Here is a 24705-nt window from a genome sequence, read left to right on the forward strand (position 1 = left end):
CCCTTTCATCACCGATTTATGTATCGATTAATTAATTTCTTGATTTATTTACCAAGTATTTGTTGATTATTCAACTTAAACTTCATCAAACTGATTCAACAAATTAGAATTTCACCTAGTAGCGTTACATTGATTAATGGTTTAATAAATCTATTAATTGATTTGTTCGTTGCATTTATTAGTTGCAGTTAAACCATCAATCCATCTTTTTGTTATATCTTTAAAGCTTTGGTGCAGTCAAGGTTCAGTCTAGTTGTAAATGAAAGTTATTTTACTCATGCAAAAGAAATGCACTCATTTCTTGACATCTAACGTTAAGAGGTCCCCCAGAGGTCCGCTCCTTTTGTTGAAATTGATGATTTTGATTTGATTTGATTTGATTTATTAAAATTTCAAACGGTACATACAAGTATGGTTAAACGACTTAGTCTTAGGTAATACACATCTTTGTTGTATACATGTACAGTATATCCTGAAACATGCATTTGTACCTTTGATCACTAGAGGTCGCTATTGCCTTCCCTGCTTTCGGAAGAACTCGGGAAGGTCCCGGAAGTGCCCCATGATGACGTACTTCCTGCTCAGAAAGAATCATTTGGAGTGAAGAGGCGGCGCGGCAGGCAAGCAGGAGTACTGCTGGAGTTTGTGGAGTTTCTGTGAGGAGTTTGGACCGCATACCCAACGCTAACAAGCGATCGACAACGAGTAGCAGCAGCCTCTGGCACCGGAGGGTAAGTCGTGGTCACCTCGGTGGTTGTTTGTGAAAAGTATGAGCGCGTTTTGCCCAAATTTGGACTACAGGGCATAGCGGAAGTTGTTTTGTCATCAGGCACACGCCCTCCCCAACAGGTAAAAGACCTGTTTCAACAAATCACCTTTTACAGAAGTAAGTTTCCGTCTTACTGCGCATCCGTTTGACAAGTGATTGTAAACACTACCAGTGCAATATAGCGGTGGAAAACTTTGTTGGAAAGGGTATTCTTTCGTGTCGATTTCTTCTGACACGCCTTCTCTGGCTACCAGAGAACTCGTCTGTCCCAGCTCTCGCGGGGTGTCGAACTTTGAGGAATTGTGTGACCTCCGCCACATTCCATTACTTTTTGGGACGGAACAGGAGCACAACTGTTTCCGACAGGACGTTCCGTGTTGTATCAGGTTTGTAGTACACGTTAAACATGTTAAGGTCATTGTAAGACGGTAACAACAAGCCACATAATATGGCATTTGAAAGGAAACTGAATGTGGTGTTTGGGGTGACGGCGTGTCGATTTCTTCAACAAACTTTTGCCGGTAATCTGATTTTCAGATCACGTTATGCCTGCGCCCCAAAGTCTTTGAAGCTTCTCCTGTTTTTTTGCCGTGTAAATTTTTAACTGGGACTGATTAATGCCGCATCTGTACTCACTTCGCTGTCCTAGATATATGTTGTGTAAACAGTCCGAGGTCGGTTTGTTTTGGGGAAGTGTGTGTGCCCCTTCTTCATAACTGTAGTGCACTTTTGTAAAGCTACTTCCCAAAACATGTTACCATGAGACATGATCACAGTCTCCTCCCCTGTGACATCAGACACTTACAGAGCTATTGTTTAGCCTATTGTCTCACCGGGCTCACAATGGGATGAAACATAAAGAGTACAATGGTCACCTGCTGAAAATGTCCTGTGTTGGAGAAGGATGTCCCGTTTCCTGTGACAAAAAGGTGTTCCCCTTGGAGTAATGAAAAGGAATGCTGAGCAGGACACAAGCATATGTGCTGCTCATTAACAGGTGTTCCTGGGGTGTTGTCATGTACATTTGTATATAGATTGGCACACTGCTGAAAAGAAATTATGTGATAGATCACAAAGTATAACCACTTGCTAGATTTTACTACATTCGCACACAGTTGTAAATGTTCAGTATGACTCAGAAGAGTTTCCTACAAAAATATGCCGGGTAATTATCTGAGGAAACATCCAATGATTTGTGATGATGGCATGTTATATATCTGTACTAGACCCAACCCTAAAACAAATTAGATTTAGGGAGGATGTTACTGAATAGAAGGGGAGTGTTGAGGAAAGCAATTTTGTTTATTACAAACTATGTAGTTTTTTTGTTTTAACATAATCTTTATTCATTTTTGAAAAAAAGACACAACAATACAAAGTGGATATACAAAAAGCAACCTAAGCCAGGAAAGACAATTTCCATTTTCCCAACTAAATTAATTTAACAGTGCATAACCAATGTGTCCCCACTTTAACAAATGTTTCTCAATCTATGTAGTTAGCTCACATATTGCCATGAGATTATGTTTAATACTGATGGCTTTACTACTGAGGTTTTCACAGGCAATAGGAAATATTAAGGCAGTAAAGGGAGATGTAATAAAGCCTTGGTGGGGAAGATGTAGAAGCTCCTTGATGTAAGTAATAACTATCATTTTGTGAGACTAGATTGACTGCCAAAACTGTAGTGTTGTAACATTCTGGTATGTGTATCTGCCTTCATATCAGAGCATCAAATGCCTTTAGTTGTCTTTCTGTGGAAGAAAGAAATCCTGATGCAACAGAAATCAAACTGCATACTGTTAGATAAAACAAATTGCTTTGGAGCATACCTTTGATGAAACTTGTAAGTGTCCCTAATACCTGTTTGCCGAAGATAGGTCATCAGTTAGTCCGGAAGTGTAACCGACATCTATTAGTATGACAAGTATGTCTCCCAGTCCACCTGTGTTACTGTAGGTGGAAGTGGATAGCTGTAATTTGGTCCATCCTTATAACCTATGGGGGCCTGGTGGCAACAGGTCTAGGCACAAAATGATGGGTGCTGCTCTGTCATCTAGTTGGGTCATTCTGGGCAATTGAAAATGTACTCCAGAAGGCTGTCATTACATGAATGCAACATCAAAGAGCCAGGGGTGACATCCCCATCCACACCTCTAGACAGTCATATATCTGGAGCCGGAACCTGCAGCAAGAGCACTGCTATTATTGAAAGAAGCCTGGAGACAGAGACTGACTCTAATGGCCCATCCCCTGGCCCTGTTCAGCAGTTGTTGCATGGCAGCCTAACAGTTGTAGTAACAGCGGTTCATTTGCCAAATGACTAGTGTGTTACTTACTAATGAAGTTTGGCATAAAGCCAATAACATGGCATGAGATTCACTCAGAATTGCCCGCTGACCGTTTGCTTGGCTCTTACTCACTCACAGATTGGGCACAATGTTCGCTGCAGGGTCTTCTTTTCTAGCAGCCTAGTAACCCTTCATGTCAATCTGTATTCTATGTATAAAACAGGTGGTGCAGGAATTTCTGCAGACCTGTGTGTTTCCCTGGGTGTTGGGGTGAGTAGTGGACTGGGGTCCAGCACAGCTTGTTGTAGATCTGCTGGCATGCAGAATCACCAGACAGATTATCTCACTAAATAGGTCAGTTGAACACTCTGGGGAAATAAAAATATGCCACCCTTGCATGATCCAGATGAGATAGGAACAGGAGTAGTGTGCAACATAAATATTGTATAGTACTTAGGATACAGCATTGGATTATGATTCAGGTCACTGGTACGGTGTGAGCTGTATAAGAATGAGTTTTTTTTGTGACCCTACACGTATACAGTACAGTGGACTTGTGATATCATGTCTTGTGGATGTTTATAGAATTTGGAATTAAAAGTTTTCTGAAATATGGCTAATGTGGATGTTGTTCAACACAGCTGCTAAGCTGATGTGTTAGTAACAGCATAGATATAGAAAATATATAGCAAATGTCATTTGTTTTTTTATGATCCGTGACGAAAGAGTTTGTGCTCGTACCACTTATGCTGGAACATCTCATACATTGATCATCCATGCTGGTAAGCTGGCAGAGGCCTAGCTAACTATGGAATAAACTAGATAGAACCATAACAGAGGGAGACTGTACCTTTTCTAAGACAGTATGACCCATAGAAACCACAGGCTGTCAAATATGATTGACAAGTGTTCATTCTTTGTGTCATGCAGCCATAGTGGAACCGAACAGGTCAAGGCACACCTGTCACAACACCAGTTTTCAGACCACAGACAAATGCAGTTTTGTTATGTGTGTTGTCCCTTGCCCTGTAACCTGGGGCTGCATTATTCCTCACCACTATCCCCTCCCTAAACATGCGTCAAACCCTAATAGCAGCTGGTACCGAGGGGGCTTTGTATAACAAGTGTTGAGTTGATTGTATAAAAAACAATGTTATGTATGGAAAGAGACTCTTTTTCAGATTTTGCTGGTTCCCTATAATGAGAACATGCCTCAGTCTTGGGCAGTGTGTGGTCTCGTTGCTGTTAGTACTGCTCTGGAATCTGCTCAAGATCAATGTATTTTACAGCACTGTACGGAATACTGATATTGCTGTGTTTGATGGAGTGTCACATAAATTGGGCCACGTCTCTGTAGAATAATGTTATTATGCAAGGGAAAATATAGGTGATGCATATTGAATATGATGAAAAAGACTGTGATGTTGCCAAGTTTTGAGCAATACATAATAATCCATTCTGTCTCAGTGTCATTTCAAAGTCTATGCAGGGTCTGGTACAATGTAATGTATTGTGATATAAATTCTATTACATACTGGAATGTATGGTGTACAATTCAGTCCTTTAGTGTGTCAGTGTATCAAAATGCATGAGCGGGACACAGCAATGCTGAAATTATCCCCCAGTAGTGCATTATTCAACAGCTGAATGTAATAACTTACATGTTAGCAATACCAGGGTAGAACACACAGATGTATGGAAAATTATATAGCCATCACTCAATTCAATCACATATTGAATTGAGCTTAATTTGCTTGAATATTCAATTATGAGTATGAGATGATTTTAATAGTTTTATTGCTGAAAAGCAGGAAGCAATAAATCTTTAATGGCCATGAATAATTGCATATGGAACCACTCTAGCCGGAATAATGAGGAAAGAAGACGGACAGTGCGGTACTTTTTTATGCAGTTGTAAACCATACTTATCTTGTTAGTGGTGCCGTGAAGTCTAAGGTCCAGAATTTACCACAGCGCCTGTGTATGTGGGTGATTAATGGACTGTACCCTACCTGTGCTAATGTGATCATAGACCACAGTTCAGGCTAATCAACTTATAACTCTTCTCTCTACCCTTCAGTGTTTCACCATGATCCAATTACCATTGGAAATCTTTGATAATTCTATTTGGTTCAAACACAAGAGATCCATCACTATACCCAAGGGTACACCACATGGGGATTGCAAACATTCCTCTCCATGAATGTAAAGTTTTCCATTACAATTTCATATATATAAGCCTGATAATTGCAATCAAACTACCGGTTAACTGATGATGCCAGAGCATCCCATGTGCATTCTATCACACACTGGAAGTAGTGTAACAGTGAGATAACATGCTGGCCGTTATTGGATGATAAAATAGCAATGCAATAACTCATAAATAGCGTATTGTACTGGGAAATAACCTGTGATTTGCAGCTTCTGTTATCATCCCTGCTTTGTTGTTTTACTTCAAAGCGTTGATGCGTGCCTTATGAAAGTATAATCACGGAGGATGTGAGAGAGACGCTGAGATGAAAGTAAAAGTTCAGGATGTGAGCAGTTTTGTGATAATGTTTGGTCCTCAAAGTGGTTTGGAAGTTTCCAAATGATAACAGATGGGGTGAGAGTGGAGGAGGTCACGCTGGTTGGATGTAGAGATAACACAGGCAACTGAGATGGCAAAGTGGTACACACAGTGATGGTGCGATAAAAGATGGTGGTCTTTAAGTCTAAAACATTCTGGTAGAACATCTTGTGTAGAATACATTTTTATCAACAAGCAAAGCAGTGACAAGTTGAAGAATGTTATATATATTAGTAAGTTAAACCTCTACCATGCCATATAATTTATACGCTATAACAGAAGAAAATTATGCCACATGTGTTTTTGTGAACTTCTATGAATATTCCAGTCATAAAGCCTGTTATCTTATTATATTCATAACCAATATTGACACTGCAGTACCCAGCAATAACCAAACTGACCAAGCCAGTTTTCATTGTGGTATGTATGTAGTAGGAATATTTTATGAAGCATGGGAACAGACGTTTTCACACCTGTGAATCCCTAGGGGTGGAACCTAACAGATGGAAGAGCAGCAGGGATGAGGAAATGTCACTATAATCCATTCTGACAGGGCTGTAAGGCACTGGGGCAAGGACAATTCATATTTCATGCAGGTATGAAAGGACCCAGGCACTACTGATAGGATTACAGGCTGCTCACAAAGGCTTGAGGTGTGTCAAGGTTATTAGGGGACAACCTTCCATCTGTATGCAGGCACTGTGTGAAATGTGATACATTGATGTAATGAAAGGATTGGAGATGTCAATTTTTGGGGCAACTACAGGTTATAATTCTCGATAGAGGAAAGGGTGGGATAGGAAGTAGCTGCTAGTTTTAACTTTTGATACATGGTGATTTAAGAGAAAAAAGTACAGTTGGCTGAGATGAAGCAAAGTACTTTTCAGAGCAATGTACATCTGTAGTAGGCTTCCCTGGTTAGCCCCCAGGGCAACAGCAGAGATAGGAATGCTGGTATCCTTGGGTAGACACACTAAACAGGTTGTGGTCTACCCCATGTAGTGTGCCTTGCTCTTCTCTGCAGGAGCAGCACAATGACAAAACAACAGAGACAACAAAAACATTGTCATCTAGCCACCTGTGATGTTTGTGATGTTGTGTTTGGGAATTCTGTCCACATTCTCTGGGTTTGGAATTGGTGCCTACAGGGAATTCAACATTACTTTGGATTCCAGTAGGAAGATACTTTGGAAATCGAATGGCCAATCTGTTATCTGATTGGTACATCATTCAATGGGTTGTCTTGTGTCTCACTGAACTTGTCTGGAGAGAACTCTGAGAAAAAAACATGTACTATCAATGTCTTAAGACTTAAACTTTAAAGCTGACAATCTGTGGTTTTATGCAAACCATAGCTTGACAGATTGATGTGTGTTTACTTTACAATAGAAGTTGATGATGATGAATGACTAAATAGTAAATGCTTTTTTGGTATGGTGGCATGTGTCCTGCATCCACTATTAGCTGTGGAGTTTCCAAGTTTATCACGACGTTGCGGAGCGCAAAATTTACTGAAACTCCATCATGCTGATAAGTAAAGCCTATAAACAACAGCAGCAGGATCATGAGTGGGTTTAGTGTTAATGAATAAGGAGGGTTCTGATCAGCCTGCACTGGGGCAAAAGTGCATTTGCCAATTACCATTAGTGACTTTGAAAGATATTGCCTTGGGACACATGGGCAATCAATCTCAGTTAGGGCCAGCATTAGCGAACTTGAACTCCTGCAGTGATTTAGCGAGGGCCATGTGCTTAACATAATAGTCTTGTTTGGCTAGTAGATGGCAACTGTTTTGGATTAAGATTCACTGGTTTTCCATTGGTTTGTACACTGCAGTGGGGCCATTAATAATGCCTTTCACCTGAGTTCACGGATTGGAATCTCCAAAGGTTTAAAAAAAACATGAACTTGATGAAATAGTGTACTATTACAGGCATACTGTAGCAGTTTATGTATGTTGAGTCTTGAAAACAGGAAATTAGGTAATGGCATTTCAGTGCCTTCTCCTCCAACCATGCCGATTCTCAGCTTGCTGTGTTTAATTTGTGGGCACCTTTGACCCAGCCTGGGGCTAGTTGATACCAGCAGATGATGTTCTGATGAAGACCTGCCCAGGAGAAACTTTACAGACTGTCTGGACCACCTTTTGAAGCCTTCAGCTACATGCTTGTCTATCCCAGAGCTGGATATCTGAATGTCACTGTGAGTGCATGTTTCTGTTTCTTTTCTCCAAGCAGAGGCACTGTCCCCGCAACCCAACCTCTACTTGCCTTGGAGAATTTGTAGTTCACTTTGAAAATGTGTCTGACACTGTGTGTGTGTCTGTGTAAGCCTAGAACTTGACCTGCATCTTTGCTTGCCCAGTTCCAATCTGGTATTCATGGTTTTATTCAACACAATTTAACAGGTCTACACTACAGAATACAGATAGTAGCAATGAATCACTACAGGCTAGTACAGCTGTTGCCCATCCCCATATAGATTCATAGTTTGGGACCCACCAGGCAGCCCATTTGAACCTACCTGGGACTGAAATCAGGGCCATATGTGCAAGAATTGATGTGAATACTAGTAGACATAAACTGCTCTGGTATATGAAGTGTGATTATTGCCTAGGCTTAGAGGGGGGGCATTTTCTTTCCATGATCAGGTTGTTCAGAGATGCTCCACTTGTTGTGTGGACACAAGTGCACTGTCCCAATGGTGCTGGTCAGGCCTGGCAGGTGTTCCACAATGTCTGGTCAAACACTGACGCTTTTGTTCTGTCATTCTTGTAACCACACACACAGGGACATTCTCCAGCTATCCTATCACTCAACATGATACTTTTGATAGTCCATCAATTGGTCTTTCTGCATCCTACAGCCCTGAATTCTTCCAAGTACATACAGGGCATGATGATACATAAAAATCATTTGATAAGTGTTATAAGACATTGCTTACAACTTGTCTTCAGTCCACGCAAATATTACTGACAGTAAATTCTGATTGGGGAAACTTCAGTTTCACAGTATGTATTGCCATAGGTTTACATGTTTAACATATATTTTCAAATCTGACCTACATATGTTTCAAATTTGACCTGAAACTGAATGTGTTACAAAACTTCAATTACAATATTAGACAGAAAATGGTATGCTGGTTTTGTATTATTCAAATCACCTTTGTAAAGGTTATAATGATAATTTACTGCAAGTATGTTACGGTCCTTATTATCATCTTGATAGACTTTTTGCGATAAGGTTTATGATCACATGCTTTTATGCATGTATCTGTCTGCCGTGGATTCCCAAAAGGAAAATGAAACACCTCCCTCTGGTCATAGACAATGCAAAACTGATTTACAATAAAATCCTGGATGAGGTAATCTGCAATGCTTGTTTAACAGCTATGCTGGTTTTGGTCCATAGGGAAGAATTTTTGATGAAGTATTTCCCTACCTGTCATTCAGTCATTCATTCATATCACACTTAAGTCATCTATACCTTGATAATTACAAAACAAACTATTTTTGATATCATTTCATGTCTTTTCAACACACAGCATATAACAGAAGGATTAAATGTTCTTACTCCAGTCCTGTAGCCTAAGCTTGGCAAGATTACCTCTCTGTACAGCTGACACTTGCCTGGAAATTCACTGTCATAGGAAATGATTGGCAGTCTGATGACATCCCTGGAGAAAGAGGGAGTGTAACATGGATCACTGGCTCTATGGAGTGACATGTATACATTAGACATGAAGGTCAAGCCAGTTGGGATATTGTGGAAATGTATACTGAGCTCTGGTGACAGATTTATTTGGAAAAGCTGCAGGGATTTAGCCAGGGATAAATGTAATTGGCCTTGTATTTGAATGTGCACGCACAGTGTAATGTGTTTTCCATGTGGAATATATAGCTGTAGAAAGTAAGTCATATCAGCAAAACTCCGCTTTCAGTTGAGTTTTTATAGGACCCCTTCCAGTCTATGTTCACTTTGAAGATGTATCAGTTAAGTGTACTTCATCATCGGCTTTCTTTTTCTCAAAGAGTAACACCTCTAACTTGTAGTTTTACACCTTCTTATCTGTCATCAATCTCACAGCCTGGTTCCTCAAAAAGGATTATTGCAGCCATCACATTAACGACAAACCAAAACAGCACGTCAGATCCCCGTAAAACCAGCATAACGAGTCACAGTTACAGAAGATAGCATCTCATGTCTGACAACCACATTTTATTGCTACTAGCTAGTACTGCAGCATCAGCCATAAGCCCCACTCAAAGCGACCCATGGTTTGGAGTAAGTCACGGGCAAGTTCATCTGTGGTTGAGAGTTAGTCGGTGAAGCTGCCTTAGCTACCTACAACTTACAAGTCTTAAAAAGTTGTCTGTGCTACCAAACTCCAAGCCTGAGTACCATCCTCTGTAGTGACCAGTGGCTCGATACTTTCTCTTGCTAACCACCCTAGCGAAAGTATTGAGCCAGCGAGCACTATAGAGGATAGTACTCAGGCAAGCAAACTCTAGGAAGTTATACTTGACTGGGGATTCGAACAGCTGGGCCCAAACTCACCGATGGAAAAGAACAAGACAGATTATGTCATATAGAGCTGCATGTTCTCTGAGAGTATGACATGTACATAATTAAAGGCATTCTGTACTATATAGATGGAAAATATTTTTACATCCTAAGGCCACACCAATTTAATTTCTTGGTTCACGGATTTTTTCATAAAAAATATGGAGCGAGAGGGCGAAATAAAAATGAAAATAAAAATTGTAAAATGGTTGTGGTAAAGGTAACGGCTAATCCAAAACATAAAGAAAAACAGTTTTCAGCTTGAAAAAAGTACAAAAACACTATTTTTGTACAGTAACAGCACCTGTACCCACACTTTAAGGAGCTTATAATATAAAGGCCAATTTGCTACACCAGAAAGTTGGTGAATGGTTTCAGTAATGGTGAAAATTTGCTGAGTGGTCATTTTTATTTTTATTTTTTTTTCCAAAAAATAGGAGCGAGCGAATCCGCGAACCAAGAAATTAAATCGGTGTGGCCTAAATGACTCAAGACTTGTCTTTCATTTGATAGGGGCAGAGGCCCTTACTTTTAAACCCCTCTTTTTAGAGGTGCACAGCATTGATTTACACCAGATAATTCAGACAAGAAGGTTGTAATTAGACTGGGGTCATGGACTTCATGGGTTGTGAAGCCCTCCTGCACTAACTACTACTGCCAGGCAGCGCTCATCACTTCATAACACCAGGGAGTTAGTTTATAGGGTACTCATTAACGGGCTGAAGGGAGGAGATGTCATTATCTCTCTGAATGGAACTGATATGGAATGCCCCATAAAACTGTCTTTTTATAGTCTTCATCATCATGCATATGTCCACAGACAGTGTGCATTTAATGTCTTCAGACCATATACTCTAAACTCTAAAAGAACACCCAAAAAAATTCCAGTGCCATTTTATGGTACTTTTCTGATGTTAATTTCTGTCTTATTGAGAAGATTTCAAACGTAAGATTGACACAGACATGCCCAGAGACACATTTACGAAGTATGGGTATACCTGATTGATGTGATTTTCTAGCCTACAATGTCCTGTCCATCTGTATTTGGGTTATTGTAGATCTATACTTGTGCAAGTGTAATTGGAAAGACAGGTAGGCAACATGACAAAATCATGAGTTAAGGGGAATCAGTATATCCTAGATGTGGAATAACCTGGTATCCGCTAAAATCTAATGGTGTAGAGGGAATGATGCAAGCTACACGCACTTGGTTAGATATGAGGCTGCTGGTGCTATCATGCCTTAGAGCCTGGGTAAATGGTGTAAGTAGGGGAATGTTTCTAATTTCTTACCAAAGTTTAACCCCAGACTGACTGTAACATACCCAGGTTTTGTGGATACTGATAAGTTCACATTGAGAAGAAGGTTAACAAAGGGTTTTCCAATATTTTCACATGAGAGATGTAAGACTAAGAGGGAATTTGGCAGCAGCCCCAACCCCTGGTACGATCAGGTACTGTTGGAGCTTTATCACTTTGGCACAACTGCCAAATTTGGTTACATGGAACAAAAGTTTAGTCAGCCCCAGAGGCGGGAGCAAGGGATAACAAGGTTGCCTGATCTTAAGGTCAAAGTCATCCCTTTGTCTCTGAGCACCCTGTTATTTCTCCCTGTTGCCCATATGTTAGTGCCATCAGAAATCAATGCAGGGCGAGGCTTTGCTTCCTTTTGCTTTGTAAGGGGAGATGGAAAAAATTAAGTTGTCTTCCTCCAAATTTCACCATGCTTGGCTAATTGATGTTAGTAAGTGGTTGAGCATAGAGTATTTTCACGTAGCAGAATTTGACCATGACTCTTGGGAAATTCCATTCAAGTGTCCATCTTTAGTCTTTATTGTGTGTTGTTTTCTGTATGCTAGGAGAATGTGGTGGGCACGGGAAAATATTTGCTCAAAAAATGCAGCACTACAAAATGAACCTTGTTGGAGATCCGCCAACTCTGATGTTCATATCTGTTGGGCACAGAGTTTCCTAGAGTTATTTACGGCTTGTCGTTGAACACAGCAATTACATCTATCTTAGCATGATGTCGTGATTGTTTTCGGTGTCATGTCAGCTTCAGTTTTGAATGGAAGATAAAAGTTTGCTGTTAATGCTAGTTCAACTTTATCCCTTGGGTAGCTTTTATCTGTTGCTTTTAATATCATAGTATTTAGCGATATCAGGTCAACAGATGGTGGTTTTAAACCATCTTCCAAAAATTGCAATTTGAAACCACCATCCATACATTTGATGTCCGTAATTACCCCATTTCACAAACAATGGATGTAGGCAACCCTGTGGATAAAGGTGAACTAGCATTAGAGGTGTATTATTCACTATTAGTATAGAGACAGGCGCTATATGGCTCAGAACAGGTGCTTTACTGGTTGTACAATGGTGCCATTGAATAGAGGTTGTGGAACGCCCTTGACTGATCAGCATTGCTCATGTCACTAAAACCTTGTGACTACCCAAGCAGCTGGATATCCTTTGTAAACATCAGTGCCTGTCGGAGATCAGTATATTCTCAGTAGAGAGCTGCTATTTGTAAAGTTTAGGAATGCTGCAGGGACCAGACCACCAGCCGGGAAGCAACCTGTGCCTCCCCCTCCTGAAATTTCAGACCATTCCACATCTGTTACATCTAGTTTCCTGTGTTTTTTCCTCTGAGAGTCTTAAAAGTAGCAGAGATTCAAAACATTGATGAATCCTTTTGAGCAAGGTCAGGAAAGGGACAGGTCGTGTCTTTGTCCCTGTCTCCACCTGTTGCTGCCTCAGTTGAGTAGATTTGAGTACTTTTAGAACATGTCATACAGGCACATGTCTGCCTGGGCGCTTTCAAGGCTCAGTATTAGGTTAGGTATTTCTGAAACTGTGCTTTCTACTTTTGCTTGCAAATGGCAAAGACATTTGAAGGATTGGCATAACATCCATAGCTGTAAGCACAATAGTACTTGTTTATCTCTCCACCCACACAAGTTCTAGGTTCCTGTTTTGGTCCCTCCCGGACAGATTAGCAGTGAATAGCAAACTGAAAACCAATATCCTGACTGTCCTGATAGACAGGCTGTCAGAATATCTCAGGCAGGGAGTTGGTTTGTTACTGACAGGTGCAGACAGGACAAGGGAAGCCATCTGGGAGACCTCATGGTCACTTCTGAAGGAAGTCTTGGAAAGAGGCCCCTAGGGTTTTACAGGGATTTGTGGACTTTTCAGTGAAAACGTCAAGAAGACTTCACTGCCCCTCCCCCCTCACTGTGATTGGGTATATAATTTAGGATCTTGGGGTTAATACACTCCAGAACTTGAAACTTGCTCCTTTTCAGTCTAGCCTGGTATCCAGCCGTAATATAGCTCCCGAGTCTCTTCTTGCAAAGAGGAGAGAAGAGACTTGGGAGCTATATTACGGCTGGCTATTTCAGTCTGGGAGAGTCGATACAGGCTTAGTTTTTCTTTATAGCTCAAAAAGGTTTTTATTTTGCTATTGACCGTGAGTTGTAGTATTACAACCTATGCCATATGCTCTTGACATTAGCTTGAAATGCGTGTGTGGATTTTGAAAGTGAAAAATAGATATTTACCTATCAATAATGCATCATAATTTGCGCTCTTTACATATACATATATGAATTTGTGTTTACCTGAGGCAAGCCCCACCTTTGTGGGTAGGACAGGTACTACATGTGTCATGGCAGATGAGTCAGACAGGACATGACAAGGTGACTGACATGACCATTCAGCCATGGAACACCCAGGAAGCCATTAGGTCCCTCATGGGGAAAGGGCAAAGGTCACATCAGCAGCGGGTCAATGGAGATTTTATACATAGTCATGTGAACAGGTGTAAGATTGTGCACATTGGCTAACAAGCAAGCCATAAACCTTAATTTTGGAAGTATGATAATGGTTCATTTGCCTGTAATACATTGTTTTTGGTCATGGTTTCCAAATATTTATTGAGAAGCATGTCTATATTGCATGAAAATTGCAAACTTTTGATAAACTTAAGTTAACGTTATAATTATCTTTCACATGTTGGATATATTGTAGTGATTCCATGTAGGAATTAACAAGTATTACTGTAGTGGCCTCTAGGTTTTTATGTCTCCTATGCCTGGCCTCCCTGAAGACCAATTGGCTGTGTTCCTTGTGAATTGTACACCTGTATAGGTGCATGACCTACATTTGCCTTGGAGATTTGCTTAGCAGAACAGACAAGCACCAGGGAGGAAATCTTCAAATACAGCTGTCTCTTCTTGTTTCCTGGCATCTCCAGAAACTCCTGGGCTCCAGACCCACTGGGTTTCAAGGATGTTGTTGAACCACAAGTGAACAAATACAGATCTCAGGTGGTCTGCACCCAGTCAATGGAACTCTTCATCTCATCTGCCCCCAGGGCATCTTGGCTGAAAGGTTGATTTGTAAAATGGACAATTGTTAGAGAAGAATTAGTTGTGTGACTTTCAGAGTGAGTGTGTCAATAGTTTGAGATTTCTTGGGGGAGTATACTGTACACTTGGTAGTAGTAGAGGGTAATACATGTAGGTAGGTAGTACTGTACACTTAGCTATTAATGAATTTAAGGTTATATCTTTATGAACATAATACTCTAGCAGTGTGAAAGAAACACATCTTTACTTCATATTTAGGTGCAAAACTCTTTTGTGGCACATTTTGACAATAGGGACTAATGCTGGATTAAAGTTTTACTGTACATATATTTGTTGAAGAAGTCTTTGATCAGTTATTCCTGACGTCACAAAGGAATTATTCAATTTTTGTCCAGCTTTATCACAGTAGGCAGTTCTGTCGGCAACAGAATAGTCCCCAGTTGTGTAAGAAATGCTGGGTAGGCCCAATTTTAAGCATGCCTGAACCATACCTCCCGACATAGATGTCAATAGGGAACACTTGGCTGGTTATAGGGGATGTTGCTCCAGGGCCCAGACAGATCAATTAGGTATGGTGCAACCTTACACCTTATCACATCACCTCATCACCACTGCCAAGGTCATGGGCCACTGTTATGAATACCACACGGACATGTCAACATCTCATGGTTTTTAATGGGAGTAAGTATGGGATGTTGCTTGTTTTTGCTGAATGTATATCCAGTGCTACAAATTATCAATTGCAGACTGTTTTACATGTCTGGTAGAATTGATCCTGCCAGGTTCTCTAGCCAGGTCTGTAGCTCATGTACAGGCCCCAGTCATCCATATACAAAACACCTGCTTCTGGATCCATACAGGCTGCAAGAAGGCACAAATTTCCTAATCTTCTGTAATCACTTTGTTTGTTGTAAATGTTGATAGAATGTAGATTATTGTTTACCTTACATATGTGTCTTTGTGTTAATAGGAACAATATTGAATACCTGTATTATGTTGCTGCATAAAGAATGCACTATTTGTATTTGTAAATCAGCATTTCTGTCTTAAGCCAGGAAGCTTTTTGTCTAACCACCTTGCTGAGGTTGCATTTAGACTTAGAATCTATTGGTTATGGGTTAGGCAGCATGTACAACTTACAAGGTTAAGAACTGGAGCAATGCCTTTTCTGATTGTCTGATTTGCCAAAACCAACATGCCTTATCTTTTTACCACCTATTGATTCAAGTAGACTGACATTTTTTGGTGTTCTGACGGCAAGTTTGTCACATTAGTTTGTTTTAGTTTGTCAGGTGTGCCATTTGACATGAGAATAGGTTTAAAGCTCAGACTTGGCTTACCCTGAGATCACTCACCCACTTAGTCTGGCGTTGATTGACATGTAATCTAGCATTTAATGGTGTGGTCTTGATCTCCTTTTAGAAGATAAAAATAAAAGGCAATGATGAAGCTTGACCTGGCGAGACCTCATTGCCCCCCTTTATTGCCTCGCCTACAATTTAGCAGGTGTTCAAGACAGAAATTCTCATAACCTGGGTTCAAATATACCTAGGAGTATAATTGTTGTTGATGACTAGGGGACCATTAAGGGGGTAGAGGTGTTCAGGGTGTTGGTGTGAGGTATTGTAATCATCAGGTAAGTCAACCCAATATGACCCTTGTGTCTCCGTTAATGGCAGGTTACCAAGAAGGGCACTGAGTTTGGCAATTACCAAGTCAATGAATGAAAGTACACCTGGTAATGATGGTGTAATGTAGAGGCATGGTCTATGCTGTAGTTTCTTGCTTATTGATTAAACTTGTATTTTGCTGGTAGAAAGGGCTTGTATTTCAGTATTTATTTAGGTTGTTATGAAAATTTGAATGGTGTCAAAAGTCGAAAGGTGATGACGACGATGACTACTACATGATGAAGAGAAAGCAGTGTGAACATTTCTATATAATGATTGTTGATATGGAAATAAAAACTCCACCATATTTTTTTTTCTAGCCCAATCTACTTGTTCTATTATAGTACATGTATTGCAAATAACAAGCTACAATTCCCCCAAGAAGAGAAGAATGGATAAACCCATTTAAGATGAATTACCAAGTTTTTATTCATTCATAGCTTTTTATGACCTCTTTGCCTTGGGATATACCAGCATGGTTGGTGCATAAGTATAAAGTCCCTCATACATTCTTTCAAGAGGACATAGCACTGCATGATATAGCCAGACTACAGAAATGAAATGTGTTATGCCTAAAGTATTTTCTGCTTGTTGAGGCAGACATACTCCTCCCTTAACAGCCCAATAGCTCAGATTTCTAAACACCACAAATGTAAACTTTGTCTTTCAGTTTCATGATGTCACGTATACGGTATAGATGTGTATTGTTAGAAAACAATGTGGTTCTTCTGGTCTTTTATCTGTGTTAGTCATTAAGTTTCACTTCTTCTTTTTGCACAGTTACTGAAGGGGCACGTTTAAACATGATTTTTTCCAGTTGTGTTTAGAATTGTTTCCGGGGAAGGATAAAAACTGTTCAAATGAGATTACCCACTAATCATAATCACAATCAGCATGATAGGTGAACAATTCTTTGTAATTATCAACATGGCAGAATTTGAGGCTTTGCTATAGTTGTTGACAAAGTAAAAGTGAAAGAGCACTTGCATGATTTGCAATATTGACCTTGTAAATGATTATAATGATAACATGTCAGGAGTTTCTGCATGAGTAGGTGTTGTGGCCATGACATCATTTCCTGTAGAATGATATTTGATCATTTGGGTGGGGACATACTTTGGGCAAACAGAACCACATTACCCCTACATGTGTCAGTGCAACTTTTAACAATTATAATCTTTCCTTCCTTGTACAGATCCCAGAAGTGTGTTCCTCCTATATCCAGTCCAGACTTTCCTTGGTCAAGTTTGAAAGGAGGAAGTCTGCACTCAGGGGCCCACGCTCAGGAGACTTAGCAGTTAGGATAGGAATCTTCAGGTGAGAAAGTTTCTAGTACCTCTTTTGGTTTTGTCACATGAATCATTTTTTGTACATGTGTGCATTTTGTATTATTCACATGTGTGAGATTTATAGTAAATTTGTGCTCAGAAGGTAAGTTTCATCATGCATTTGTTTCCCATTTGTTTATAGCAACATGTATTAATATTATCTCCCATACTGTAAGGAGGTAGGGTTTCCATAAACAAGCAATAAAGGTTGTATGGCCAATGAGTAAATGTCAGACTTCCTTCATAAAACAACTAGATTCATGCACTGCCCTGGTGAGTGTCATTGACAATTTGAACTCTAAGGTTTGTTGGGATATAGATACCGGGTACCATTTACCTGCTATTTTTATGGTCATGACATACCATTCATGTAAGAACTTGAGCGACTGCTCACTGAAACCAAAACATCTCCTTTGTCAAAGTTTGTGTGTAATCAACATCTTACATACCTGTCACTATATCTCTCTCACAATGAGTGGTCAAGTCATCATAACAAATATCCCATGAAAATACAGAAAAACATACATAGGGTCACTAGACCTGTAGACTCAAGCAAATCTATGATGTTTGTGTTGAAACAGCAATATATGATATATATACAAACCTCCCAAGTTAAATTCAGGCCATGAAATTTTAAACAGTGTCCAGGCTATGGAAGAGTAGTTAGACATTTCTATTCCCAACGGTATTTTGTCTTGGGGGGAGTAGTTGCTGAAGTAGCTGGTGTGCCAGGTGTTTGCCCTCCCTAAGTTTGAAATGTTTACTAACAAAAAGGGTTCAAGAGTCTTCCATAGAAAGCCAGCATACCCTGCACTCACTGGAGTGGTGGTGTTGAGAGGTTCTGTCCCTGGGTTCAAACAATATCAGGTGGTCCATCCTATCTGTGTCAGGCGGCTCTTAGAGCACTGTAGTCTTGTGGTTTTAAAAACATTTATGGGAAAGGAAACCTTCAGTATGAGAGAAGGGAAATGATAGTAATACTTGTACATCCCCCTTCGTTTTCTCGGAAAGCAAGCTTTTTCCAAGTGCACTATGTGATTTGGCTACTTTATTGAAAGACATAGCCATTGGACACAGTGTTTATAATGATCACCCTGTGGTATATTTAGGGTAATGGCCAGAGACAGGAGAAACAGAAATATCCGCCTCCCCAGGCAACTTCAGACCAGGCCTGCTGCCAAATATGTTCACCCCCTCTAGGACTTGCAAATTGTCAATAAACATGCAACAAGTAGTAGACTTAAATGTTCTTGGCATTGCTGGAGAAATAAATGGGTCATTTCTTTTTTTACAGCTAATGAAAACCAAGGGTAAGTGCCAATTCCCACGGTATGAGCATTGTGGTATGTGTAGTTATCCATGGAGACATAAGCGGTTCTCTGATCTGTGCAGTTTCGATAAGCTGGGGATAACGGAGTGTTTCCTGGAGATACGGCATCTTTGAAACTTGGCGGTTTGCAGATGTGAGTCAGCGATAGAAAGTCATGCTGCAGTTTTAAAAGGTTGCCGCAGGGTACAAACGTATGTGTAGGCTGGATTTCAAACAGCAAGGTCAGCATGATGGTGCAATCTTAAGATTCAAGGGAATAGCAAAGGTTTGTATTCCCTTTCAAGACATATTGCTTGTCCCCCGACTGCTTTGAGTGATAGATAAAATTATAGACTTCAAAATGTTGCAACAGATATTTGCAATTTAATAGCCATAGATAACAGTCTTCTGTAAGAGATATATGTATAGGCAGCATGAGGTGTTTTTTTTTTTTGCACTACCGGTACATAATCGTAGATCCACAGTTTTTGTGAAAGTTCTGCATAAACTATGTAACTTGGCAACTATTGATGAATCAGTGACTTCAATGCCTGATAATTTGTAATGGACTTACTAGGTAGTAAAACATATTAGATACATACTGTATGATTAGAATGAAACAAAAAGAATCCCACTACATGTATACTTTTGCTATCCTTTCCATTTTGATTATGGCATTGTCTTCTTATGTTCCAGTATGTTTTTCCATTTGTGCAAATGCTAGCAGGTGGCCATAGGTCTGCTATCTCTGTACTGAAAGCAATATGTATGACCCAGAATGCCAATGCATATACTAGACTGTACATTATGAGTCAAGGGGACTTTGGCCAATGCATGTACTAGACTGTACATTATGAGTCTTTGGAAACTTTGTGTATGGCTTTGGAATTACTTGGTAAAACCCTCACAAGGTCTCAGCATCCCACCATGACCATTATTGAGATCACGTACCAGGTAAATCGTTTCCTAGAAACACTGAGATGACTGAAACCAGTGCTGATTTACTGCATTGACTCTAAGTGCTCACAAATATCCGTCCTCGCCTTATTGTCCATCTCAAGGAGATGGCTGTCTTTATTGTGGCGGTAAAAGCAGAACATATGCTCAGACTTTTGCATGTAGTCAAGTCATATTTTACATGCTAAGACTAAAGTGACCAGATCCCTTGCCAATGTGCTATGGCCTTCAGATGTATAGGTACTTTATGGAGAAGCAGATTTATGTGTACAAGGTTGGGGCAGTCACACGCCTGAAGAATTGAACCATGAAGCGGGAAGGTGCGCCATGAATAAATCAGACTTGTCTTTGAGTCAGTACCTGTCAGAAGCACTTTGTTGTATCAAGATTTTCGGGTTTCTTATGAAATCTCTGCACAAGACCTGGTATGGTGACAATGACAAGTTGACAAAGTCAATTAGTTGACAACCTGTTGGGCAAGTGTGCTTGGGAATAGAGACTACTGTTACATAAACTGACTAGGTTTCGTTTGCTTGGGTTGTATTGCTTCTTTATGTATAGGTTGATGATGCATCTGTGTCAGCCAAGTCAGAATATCTGAAGAATGTGGGTATTGGAGGATGAAATTGGACAACTTGGAAATCATTGAACTGCCAATGTTGAGGTGGAAATGTGCAACAGTTCAGTGGATTGCTGTTATTCAAAGCAATTATGTTTTGTACAGCAGACAACTACGTCTACATCCCAAGAATTTATGGAACGGTTTTTAAGAGTCTTTTGGAGACAGTTTCTATCAATACAATTATGTTTAAATTGATCAACTTTATGCTGTATTATCGGAAACATAGAGTATTTTAGGTATCACATAACAGATAATACAATGTAATCGTCAACAGTAACTCGTAGGATCATATTGACCAATCAGTACTATCTTGTGTTCAAGTATTGATTTGTCGTCTTGTCAAAGGAAAAAAAAAACAAAGTGGCAAGATCTGCGCTTCAGAAACTACCCTGCGACTCCTCTGTCCTCAAATGGACCACAGAAAGGGTTTCTATCATAATAGTTATGGAATACCAGGTTCCCCCATAGCTTGATGCCATGATCTGGCAAATTGCTTCTGTGACATCCCAGTAAATGGAGGTCTCGTACTACGTGACTAGAGGAGAATATCCCAGGCGACCCGAAGTCTGCCTGCCAAGATTCCTCCTATCTGTGATTCAGGGCCCAGATTCCATTTGAGTCCACGTTACCTTGTGCATTGTGAAGTAACCAACCTTGCTTATTGGAAGATTACTATCAAAATGGGACAGCATGTAGTGTGTGCTGCCCTTTGGCAGACCTGGAGGCCTGGCTTAGTGCATTGAAGAGATAAAATTACTGCATTTTCACCTGAAACCATAATCTCGTATGTGACAGGATTTCTGTAATCTTGCTACTTTATTGCTGCACGGATGGAGCTGGGAGAGTTATTTGCTTTGCCGATTTTGCGGGTTTATCTAAGTCAAGATGGCCTTGTAAAGAGTATAGTTTTTTTACTGCAAAAAGGTAGGCTCTACTTTACAACATTGGAGGAGAGAAGATGAAAAGCTGGGGCTAGATATGGTGCATTGTAAAAGATGTTCTTCCACCTGAAAACTAATTTTGAAGATAACTTAGATTAAAATGGGAAAATAGTCATTTTATTGGTCATGAGTTTAAGGTAAGATTATTTGACCTCAAGTTTAGTGCTTGTTACCTGAGAAATGGAGATAAGTTATAGGCCCGTTTCCATGCTCATTTTGATTACTGTACACAGTACCTGCATTTGTGCTTAAACCTTATGTGATCAGGCTGTCAATAAAAAGTTGCACTGTTTTAGTCCACATCTGATGGACTGAAAATTATATATATGACTCCCCCACACAAGGGCTCAGATGCTCAATCTGGAGAACTAAGCCCTTCTGAATATTTATGCCACTTCCGCCCCTATGTCAAGGCTGATCAGAAATCCGAGATGGAAAGAAACCAAAAGATCAATACAATACAAGTGTATCTCCAGAAAAGCAGGAGAAAAAAATTATTGCAGGATGTTACCAATGACAGGATAATCAATATAAGTACATACCACTTCATGATTTTGTCAGTAAAGAATTCTAGTTTCAGTCTCACCATGATAATGTGAAGGTCAGGATGCCAGCATGTTATCTGAGCCGCACCTTCTAATAGTTCTACAGTAGAAGCTGCTTAATTGCACGGCCTATTTGCCAGTGAATTTCGTGCAATTATTATCCGACTGGTGCAATAATGCTAATTAAATCATTTTAGCTGGACCACACCAGTTTGGGATTTGGGGATTCCGTGCAGTTAACAGAAGTGTGCGTTGATCCATTGTGCAATTAACTGGCTTTACTGTATTGCCTTTTTGGAGGTTAGACCTCTGTGCAAGACCAGATACCATTAACTTTCATCATCTAATAATTGTGGTCTCCATGGTGATACTTAATTCTGTGGAAATGGGATTATTGCTTTGCTTCTTTTGGTATTCAGAAGAAGAGGAGAGGATATAGATTTCCCCCCCAAGGTCATGTGGACCTTCAGGAGAAGTTTCCTCATTGTCATACAAACGTTCAGCAACCAGGGAGAAACTAATTGGATGAAAGTTTCTGAACCAATGTTAAGCAAGGTTTCAGAAAGGGGAACCGTTCAATATTGACGCAGTTGATGAAGGTCACACATGAAGACCCTCTTGAATATCGATGAAACAAGATAATGAAATTCTGCAGTCTGAAGCATTTAGTCAAATTTAGTTAACCTTTTTGCACTCATTATAACATTGTTGTTTTTGCAGTTTCATCTTATCCAAATGACCTTAAAATTCTTGGTTTGATCCTTCCCTTTCCCAGTTGAAGTGTTGCTGGTGACATCTGGCTATCCAAGTGTGAGGTTGGTGTAGCCAACTTGCTGTCCTGTCTGAGCTCACTTTGACCTTGACCAGATGGTGCCCGCCTTACCCAGGTCCCAAGCCTATCTGTCACCAGCAAGATATTGGAAAGGGTTACGGACCTAGCCAATCTAAAACAATACATATCTCCTTGTCACTTTTTATGGCACATCCTAGCGAATATGAAGCCAGAATTGGTGTCACCTTCACAATATACAGCAGTTGTCAGGCTTTGAGAGAAGCCCTGAAAGGGAAGAGCACCGATGTGTCTTCATTATGGTAGAAGCGTGGGAATGGGGAGTGCGTAGGTTATTGGAACATTAAAGTTGATTGTGGATGGAGAATCCAATAACATCCTATTGGAAACTACAGGCTGGCTTCTATCCATGGAGGAAATCTGTTCAAGCTCAATGCAAATTAGATAAAGAAGCTGGTCAGGAGAATTCCTGGTTCCTGTCTTGGCTCCAGTCAGCTTTCATCAATGGACATGCTGCAAACAAACTTCGATAAACCATTTCTTACTCTTTGCATTTACAGAAGCTAAATATAAAGATATGCTAAAGCTATCATGAAAATCAGATATGCTGAGCTTAGCAGAAAGAAGTGAAGGACAAGTGTGTAGACTTTGTCCCATGATACAAAATCAAACTACCCTTGTGTGCTAGATTACTGAAGTACCAGGATATTAGGTAATGATTTATGTATGCCCGAAATGTGCCTAGGGGCTATTCAATATGCCTTACGCTCTATAAAAACAAATTAAATGTAACTCAAGATGATTGACAGTAATATGCAGCGGTCTATTGGTTCTAAACTTTATCTGACTGTGATACTGGCAGTAAAGTTGTGGGTAAATTTATATTAGGATTTGGACTTGCAAAATTGAAGTTTTGACTTCCCAGTATGTGCTGACAGCAGCAATGCCTTTTAGGAGCCTTGAACTTCAGTAAGCTGCCACTGGATTATTGAATGATAAATGTTGATACTAGGGGTGGGTACCGGTACCCACCCCTAGTTGATACAGTACCAGACTTTTACTAATTCAAGTTTGAATCACATTGAATTCACTACCGTATAAAGTTTGGGGTGACTGGAAAGTGCAAATCACTAATTTTTAAAAATATTTTTTGAATGACTTCTGTTTGCATATAGTGTTGATAATGTATGTATGTATGTATGTATGATGTATGGTACATCTTTGGACATGGTGTAGGCTTATTTTATTGTCTATTAAATTGTGTTTTAATCTTTTAGTAACATCCTGGTATAGAAGTATGATGTTCTTATTCATAATTTTTGTAAGGAATTTCAAAACTTAAATGTGGCATGTTTTAGATAGTTAGACCTCTGCTGTACATGCACAAATGTACCTAGTCTTCCTGCTTTCATGTTTGTCAGTTCTATGTCTCATGACCACTAGGCTCTGATCTTACAGGATACCTTGACATTGTAATGAATGAGATTTTTGGGATATATATGCATGTCAAAGTTGAGTACAGCAGTTTATAAGTCTGCAGATTCAAGTTGCAGCACTTGACAGGTGAAATATTACACTCACAAGACCAGAGGAGCCCTGCTATCTCTTTAATAAGAGACTGGACCAGAGGTAGGATGATGTGTGATGATGGTGTGTGGGGAGGGTATGCGGGATGTGAGGAGAACAGATTGAACTGGGAATAAAGCCAAATCAATTGGGTCTAGGAAATCAGGAGATAGAATATTGAATTTGGAAGGATTTATTACAATGTACCTTCTCTATTTGATTCTAAGTTGTCCCTAATCATTTCTTGGTAAAAATTCTTCATTGTACAATGTACAAACTACAAGTCATGTGCGCCTGCCCTGGAAAAGCAATTCATTTCTTCAAACTAAATGTGCCTCTATTAATTCACACAAGGCAGTTTTAGTCTACAAATGACAGACTCCATATAAGGTTAACCAGCTTTTATGTTAAGTA

The 24705-nt window shown here is 39.9% G+C and overlaps 1 protein-coding gene across 1 annotated transcript in view; it reads left to right on the top strand.

Moving 5' to 3' along the window:
• Positions 1-964: 964 nt before the first annotated feature.
• LOC118415111 (plexin-A1-like) overlaps positions 965-24705 on the top strand; it is a gene marked incomplete in the record, with an annotated part of 97707 nt that continues 73966 nt past the window's right edge. Inside the window, 2 exon segments of the mRNA XM_035819472.1 lie at positions 965-1155; positions 17429-17550.

The sequence above is a fragment of the Branchiostoma floridae genome, chromosome 5 (genome assembly GCF_000003815.2).
Source record: "Branchiostoma floridae strain S238N-H82 chromosome 5, Bfl_VNyyK, whole genome shotgun sequence".
Taxonomy (NCBI): domain Eukaryota; kingdom Metazoa; phylum Chordata; class Leptocardii; order Amphioxiformes; family Branchiostomatidae; genus Branchiostoma; species Branchiostoma floridae.